The sequence below is a fragment of the Gossypium hirsutum genome, chromosome A12, assembly GCF_007990345.1.
Source record: "Gossypium hirsutum isolate 1008001.06 chromosome A12, Gossypium_hirsutum_v2.1, whole genome shotgun sequence".
Classification (NCBI taxonomy): Eukaryota; Viridiplantae; Streptophyta; class Magnoliopsida; order Malvales; family Malvaceae; genus Gossypium; species Gossypium hirsutum.
In genome coordinates this window covers 3,859,548-3,867,935 of record NC_053435.1, presented here as the reverse complement: position 1 = coordinate 3,867,935, position 8,388 = coordinate 3,859,548, and the positions used below count along the sequence as shown (strand labels likewise).

The following is an 8,388-nucleotide window of genomic DNA, read 5'->3' as shown; positions in this document are numbered from 1 at the left end:
ACGAAAGCAAACGGATCCAAGGAAAAAAAAAAAAGAAATATAAAACAAGAAAAAGTATAACAGAAGTATAACAATGCTTGTTTAAATTTTAGCTACTTTCTATATTCTAAATCAGGCTTCCAATTACAGGCGAGTAAAATCAAGGGCAAACAAAATCTCAGGGCTTCCAGTTTCATCTTGAGGCTTTGCTTGTTCCTCATACCTGACAAGAACTACTCTCCATGTTTATTGCCTTGACAACCGAAATGCTTGTGGAAGCGCTGCTGGTTCTAATATCCATTAGCAAATTCTAGTCACACTTAATGTTTCTGTAGATCCTCCTTACAAACAAATTAGAACCAAGATAACCAACATCCTATACATTGAAAAGGAGATCGTCAAAACCCATATGAAGCTGAAGCAAATGAAGCCATAAAACTCTACTCCTATCTGTCTCAAACAAACAATGCTAAATAGCTGCAGAGATTAAGGGTATACTCCATATTCCATTGAAAATTTCATAAGAGAAAATTTGATTGGAAAGAAACATAAAAAGGCTGAATAACCTTTTCTAAAATATGATGGTTAATATTCAAAACTCACCGCAAAGGATTCCCAAACCAAGACAACTCAAAGTGTATCCGAAGTAGAAACTGGTCTGGAAGAAGCCTGACATCTTGGTTTCACATAGTAGTAGTATACAGGTACAATACACATACACTGCTGTCGAGGCAGCAGAAAAATGATGTCCACTGCCAGTGATAGTTCTCAGCGTTTAGCAAGAATATGTCCCCACAATTGTCACACAGACCGTTACAATGACGAGAATCAGGAACACCAGCAGCATAAATCCATAGACATAATAAACCTGCAAAGAAAAAGGCTTGTTGAATCAGAAATTACTAGAATGCGAACACAACTTCCAAGTATACATGAATGTAGCTTTAAGGACGAAGCAGAACTCCTATATGTTATTAAACTACATAAATGCAAATAATTTACGACTCCACCAGGCAAATTATCAACCAAAATATTTGGTATAAAGAATTGCAAACTTGATTCAATCTCCAAGGAAGCTCTAGCTTAGTTTGTCATCAGCAAATAAAACCTAGGAAAAAGATTTTCACCTTGTAATTCCAGAGGATGTGAAGAGAAATACATTTCAATAAATATGCTGCCAAACGGCAGAAGTCCTCCCATCAAGGAGACACAGAGGGTGTAAGATACCATTCTTCTCCGGAATTGGCGAGATGGTCTTCACGCGGCATGGATTATTTGGAGCACACTCCAGTTTCTCCAACAACTGTACAAGAAGAGCCAGGGGAATGAAATGAAAGCCCAATTACAAAAACCACCACATTGTACCAAAAGGAATAGCAGTAGGGATCCATAAAATATAGCAATTGTGTTCAAGATGAAACCAATCCCAAAACACAAAATGGGAACAGAGACGCTGAAAGGATCATTGACTTTATCCAACTTTTACCTGAAAATAAAAGCAACAGAACCACATATCAGAATGAAGATCCACCTGAGCAGGACAAATGAAAGCAAGAATGGCTAAAGAGACAAAGCACATACCCCATTACGCGAGTACATTCCACCTCACATAACCAGAAATGACGATGTAAAAGCATAACAGAGTATAAAGTAGTGACAATTGCTCCTCTCCTGAACCAAATAAATAATGCATGAGATTATTAGTCAAAAGCTGAAAGCTAAAATGCCAAAATCAGCTACCAAATACCAATCTCTTCACCTATACGAATTACAAATGAAGGGGAAATAAAACATTATGACTAGGATTCGAATTTTTACAAAATAGAACCTCATAAAATAGTTTGTAAGGAAGGGGAGAGGTCCACAAGGAGTTCCATGCATTTATGCTTGATTTATATGCATAAACTCAGTATCTAAGATAGGTAGCAATAAATAAATTTATACGCTCACAATTCTCATGAATTTTTAATTTCAACAGGCTTTTCAACATACCCGACATACAAAGTTCCCACAATTGCCAATAAGATGACAAGGAGAACAAGCAATGCTAGCTGTGCACCGGTGCCAACAACAGCAGAAAGCAGAACCAAACCACGGGGAGGCCGGAAAACATCACCATGGACAAGTTTCCAACCAGACTCTTCACTTACATCCCTTTCCTGGGAACATATGTGAAATAGCAAGGAGAACATGAATCTCCAGAAAAGATAATTTTCCTTAAAGAAGAGGAATAAGTAAAGGTCCAGATAATATCACCAAAGTTTCCAAATCATCATCTTCCCGAGCATACTTTGCATAGTCATTTCTCAGAGTTCGCATCAAGATCATTGAGACCAAACCAGTGAGAAAGATAACCATCATGAATGAATTGAAAACAGAGAACCAATGAATCTGCATATTTCAAACGAATAATAGCTCTTACAAAGTGAAAAGAAAACAGACTGATGCAAACTTGTGAACATATTAAAAAGAAGAAGAAGAAGAAGAAGAAGAAGAAGCTTTTGTTGCATAAGTAAACAAAAGCAACTCATGAAGGGGAGAACTATCACCAATTATGTTACATACTTGGTGCTCAAAGAAAGGGTAGTCCAAATAAACATCAAAGCGACGAGCAAAGTGACATTAGTTGGAAGCCATTTGATGAGTATGTCATGTCCAATACTCTCCCTGCTTCCAAGGGTTTAGGACTCCCCTGGGTGAGGTTGACATGAATAATCTGCAGATAAAAGTGTGCTCAATACCAGCAGCAGATTCCAAAATACAAGAATGGAAGTTGTATGTATTTCAGAAACCACAAACCTGATCCTTGTTGTATTTAATAACAATGTTCTTATGTGTGTAGAGGACATGCTTGCCATTATCACTGTTCTTATCAGGATGCAGTTCACCAACAAAGCCTGAAAAGTTAAAGATAAAATTTTCAGAAATAAGCCATAAAAGGATTAGCAGACTCTCCAGATAAAATAAGTTTCATACCCCACAAAGGCAGATCATCTGAACTTCCAGCATCATGAAGAGCACAAACATGGCATCAAGAGAAAGGCAAGGAAGACAAAAGTAAGTGCCCAACAAAGTAATAAAATAGATAAAATAATCCTTTAAACCTGCAAACAAACATATAATACCACAGGTGCTACATCCTTACTCTCTGGATCTCCTTAAATGAGTTAAAATATAGATCTAGCTTGCATTATGCAACAACCAGAAGCATGCATCAAATAAAGAATGTAAACATGGTATGCCTATAAGATTCTTAAAGCGCACAGAAGAAACTTTTGTTTTCTTTAGTTATGCCAAAAGAAACCTAGGTGATCATTATAAGAGAATTTGGTGATTGATAACAGTATTTATTAAGTATAGATATTACAGGGAGGACAGACCAATTTTACCAAACACAAGCATAAAAGACATTTTCATCCACCATATGAATCAATGGATGTAATGTAGCTGAAACCTATGGACACCCAGCATCTACTATGTCTCTTAAGTTTACTTGAAATACCACCATGGATAGAAATTTCAGGATCTGAGGATTTTCAGGACAAGAGAGCTGTCAAGTATCTGTGACTTCTAATCGTGCGCATTTACTATTTCATAAAAGAATGAAAAGCTAAACATACCCACAAAGAATTCAAACCAATAATTGTTCTCGATAGCATCGTTGAACTGCTTGACCTTAGCTTCATCAAGTTCCAGTTGGCAAATGGTACCTTTGTCCACATTCTCTGTCAAAGAATAAAAAAGGAGCAAAAGAAGGAATATAAAAGTCAAAAACATGTAATGATTATTAAAGAAATTACAGCAACCAAATTAAAAGTCTAACAAGGAAGAGAGAAGCATACTTTGAAACTTTATATCAATCTGGCTATCAATCAGTTCATTTCCACCAAGGACCTCACCAAGGCCACCCCATTTGTGCGCAGGATTGACACCCGGATGACAAAACGGAAGGATGTAATAGTTATAAGTTTCTTGTGGATTGTTATATGGTCCAACTTTATTTACCCATAGGGTAATTGGATCATCCGGCTGATACTGCCAAAAGAAAAAGGGAGGGTTAATAAGAGTTACCCATAGCTATAGAAGAAGAGAAGCAAGATTTTAGAAATACATAAATCTAAAAATACGACAACAAATCTAAATATAGAACACAAAAGTATAAGAAATATTATAATCTTCAGTTCTCATAATGAAGAAATGTGATTTGAATACAATGAAGGAGCAAGATGGGATGATATAACATTGATCTCAGCAAGGATTGACCTTCAAAATGATAGTCTAAGAAAGCCTATGAAGCTTAGACCCCAAAAGTCATTATATTTCAAATACTCGGTTTAACAGTCACCAACAGTACGTAAATGAAGAAAAGGCGATAAGACAATGTGTGTAGAAAGTGAATTTTAGCTTATAAGTCAATTCAACGCAGGAAGAACTGATCAGTATCGGCAGCAAAATACGCTAACCCAGCCCATAAAGCTTACGCTGATTAAGTCAGTTCAATACTTCAGATCAAATTCCTTAGTCAAGCTCCATAGTGTTTGTTCATTCAACCGAAATTGTATAACCAGTTTTGAAACTAGTCTCCTAAATACTGCAGATCCATATCTTATACCTGACAATGGCAACACAGTAACAAAATTTTATATAAAAAGGCCCGAAATGACACGTACATCAAGAATTTGCTCATGACAAAGGCAACACTTAAATCTAACCAAGATAAATAAATAAATGAAGAAGAAGAAGAAGAAGAAAAAAAAGGTCAGCAGATCTGAGTCAAAATGGAGGAAGAATTACACGAAAAATGACAAAGATCTAAAGTGCCATTATAAAGGTTATGGCTGGCACAAACGTGAAAAGAGAAGAAAATGAAGAAGAGAGATTACCTTATGATCTGACTCGGAAGCGAAGGCGAGAGAGGAGAAGAAGACGAAGAAAATGAAGGCGGAAAGAGAGAAAGAGCGGACGGAGGATAACATGGCGGTGGTGCAACGTTGGTCGGATCTGAAGGTCCGGAGGTCGATTGGAAAAACACAATGTCCCTGACCTGACCTGAGTTCTCCCAAGTCTTGGAGTTTTTATTTTTAAAACTTGCAAGTTGCAAGCAAGAACCGCAGCAGCTATTCTCCTCTGGCTGTAATGGACTATGATACCTGCGCCCGTCTGATTATGGATTTTAAAAGCCCATATTCATATTATTAGCATAAACAATAACACTTACTTTAAAGTAGCCCATCACCCATCATCTTAAATTTATACTTTTATACTGGCTCCCGGTGCCACCAATCAACCGGGCACCATGTAAAATTATATGCTTTAAAAATAAGCTTGAAAAAAAAAAGTCTATCTAGAAAACGGGTCAGGCCTCGGGTAAGATTTTTTTGCTTGATTCTAGCGACCTGAATATAAAAAAACTATGTTTTTTGTTATTTTTTTTACTGTTTTGTTGCTATTTTCTTGTTGTTTTTTCACTATTTTGCTACATTTCACTATTATGTTACTACTATTTTGTTATTATTTTTTGGATATCATATAACTCTTATTTATTATTAATTTTATTACTATTTTAGAGGAATTTGCTTGTAAAAGCAGAAAATGGTCTTTATTTTCTGTACTATTTTATTTTATAACATAAATATTGTTAATAGGCTCTGGTGTGAAAAGAAAAAAGTTTGTGACGCTGATATGAACCCACGACAGCTAAGATAAAATTGGAAATGCTTTTTCTTTCATACTACTCTTTCCATACATAATCTAATATTTTGAAAAAAAAAAAATTGAAATCGAAGTGCTATACTATTATTACTTACTAATTCATATTTCATACAATGAAGGCATAGTCTTCTTTTTTCTTTCCATCAAATAAAAAAAACTCATTGGCACCAAGCATGAGAGAATACTAGACGTTTGGTAATTTCTCATCCAGTCAGGAGAAAAAGATCCCATCGAAGCAACCAATCCCATGCATATTGTATGCACATCTGGTTACACAATTGTATAGTATCATAAATAGCTACTCCAGGTATTACCCATCCACTAGGAGAGTTTATAAACAAATACAGATCTTTGGTATCATTCTCTATATTGAGATATACCATAAGACCAGTAAGTTGATTCGAAATCTCGCTATCAACCTCTTGGCCTAGAAAAAGTAATCTTTCTCAATAAAGTCGGTTGACTAGGATAAAATTGTATCCCTTAGTAGCCGTATAAGCACCTTTTGATGCATACAGTTCAACAAAATTGCAAAAAAAAAAATCAATGTGTAGATTCCAGCCATCCTTCGTTTTAGTGGTATTTCTATCAAAATTAATATGGACAGGTCGTGCTAGGCTTGAGTTTTAGTGTTTTTATCTGGTTGAGCTTGGACAAAATTGCAGGCCCATTTTTTGGGTCGGGTTGGGTTCAAACCTAAAATTTTGCTTGGACCCGACCTAGCCCATGAACACCTCTAGGCAACAATTAAAATAAATTTTTTTATTTTTTTAAAAGGTCAATAAAAATTTACACGTGATAAATTTGAACCCGATTTATTCACATAAGTAAAATATTAATTTTACCACTAAACCAAACTTTGTCTTAAATTATTTGTACATTTTCATTTTATTATGTCCACTTTATTACTTCCATCAATTGGATTTCTATATTTACTATTATTTAAGCCCATCATGGCTAAATAGATGACGAATCAACTAGGTACCAACTCCATTAGAGAAATTATGAAATTCCATTCTAAATTAAAATAAGTTATATTATTCGATGGCAATTTAATCTTTTTATTTTTATAAAGAACCAATAAAAATTTTCATGTGGTAAGATTTGAACTTGTGCTATTTATGTAAAAAAATGTTAAATTTATCACCAAACCAAAATTTATTTTAATGTGATATTTATATTTTAATTGTATTATGCATATTTTATTACATTCATTAATTATATATCTACTACTTACTCTTAATAAAGCCCTTGAATGAGTTGGTGTCACAAGTCAATTGGGCACCAACTCGGTTAGAAAAATTACAAAAATATCTTTTCGTAATTAAAATAAGTTATATTATTTGAGGATATTTTAGTAACAACTAAAAACAAGCATATTGTGAGATTTGAACCTACACCAATTAAATTAGTAAGACCTTAAATTTATCATTCAACCAAAGCCTAATTTTAATGTATTTTATACATTTTATTTTAAAATGCATAATTTATTATTTCCATTAGTTGTATATATTAATAATGTATTTGATTGAATTTGTGTCATAACTTAACTTAACATTGGCTCAAGATTGATGACAACACAATGATAAACAATTTTTTTAATTTTAATATCGTACATATTTCATGTGTTATTATTAATTAGTTTCAAATCATTTTTTTCATTATTTGTTATATGTTATTTTTAAACAGACATGTGTATTCAAACTTGTGATTTACACTCGCATATGTGTGTGGTAGGATTTATTGTATTGACAATGTTGTTGATTAAGTTGGTATTACAAGTTAACTCGACATTAACTCAAGATTGATGACAACACCTAAACAATTATAGTGCATAATATATTGTACATATTTCATGTGTTATTATTAATTAGTTTCAAATTATACATTTTATTATTTATTGTATGTTATTTTAAAACCAATCTATATATTTTAAATATGTAGTTTCCACACGTGTATATATATATATATTAAATAATTGCTTCTCTTTTTTTCAAATGAACTGTGATTAAAAAATAATCATTACGATAATGAAAGAGAAAGTATCTTGTGAATCCAACAATCTTCATTCTCTTGACTATCCAATTATCAGTAAACTACATTCTCTAAACACATGAAAAAACATCAAATCTGACATTATACATCATAGATAATAACATCAATCTCTCAAAGAACTTTACATTTTCCTTTCAAAGCATTGACAAAGCTAAGACTGTCAAATTTCAGTAAGATAGATTACCATCTGTGACTCTTGATCATTACAGAATCAAGCCTAAAGGCTTTGGGCTTCAACCACTAATGCATTAAGGCAATACATCAATGTGTTACTTCCACAAACAATTTTACTTGTGGAGTCCCTAGCAACCATGACAATACTTGCATGTTTGCCTTTGGGCAGTCCATGTTGAGAGGTGTTGATTATCTATTGAAAAGGTATTAATCACAGTGGTTTGGTTCATGAAATCATCATGCATACAAAAGGCTTGGATGAATTTCAATTCCATCAAAAAAGGAAAAAGATGAATTCTTGCTTCCCAAATATATTAGCATAAGCACAGGTCATTGTTATGTTCATCTTGATTCAACATCATAGATATTACTTTACATGATTTAAATAATATAAAATTGTGATAACAATGTTAAATTAATTAAAAGGTCATATAACATCATAAAATACTTAAAAATCTTGGAAACAAA

At 33.5% G+C, this 8,388-nt stretch overlaps 1 pseudogene; it reads right to left on the bottom strand.

Moving 5' to 3' along the window:
* Positions 1-274: 274 nt before the first annotated feature.
* Positions 275-5,105, bottom strand: LOC121210824 (transmembrane 9 superfamily member 1-like; annotated as a pseudogene).
* Between the last annotated feature and the right edge of the window lie 3,283 nt (positions 5,106-8,388).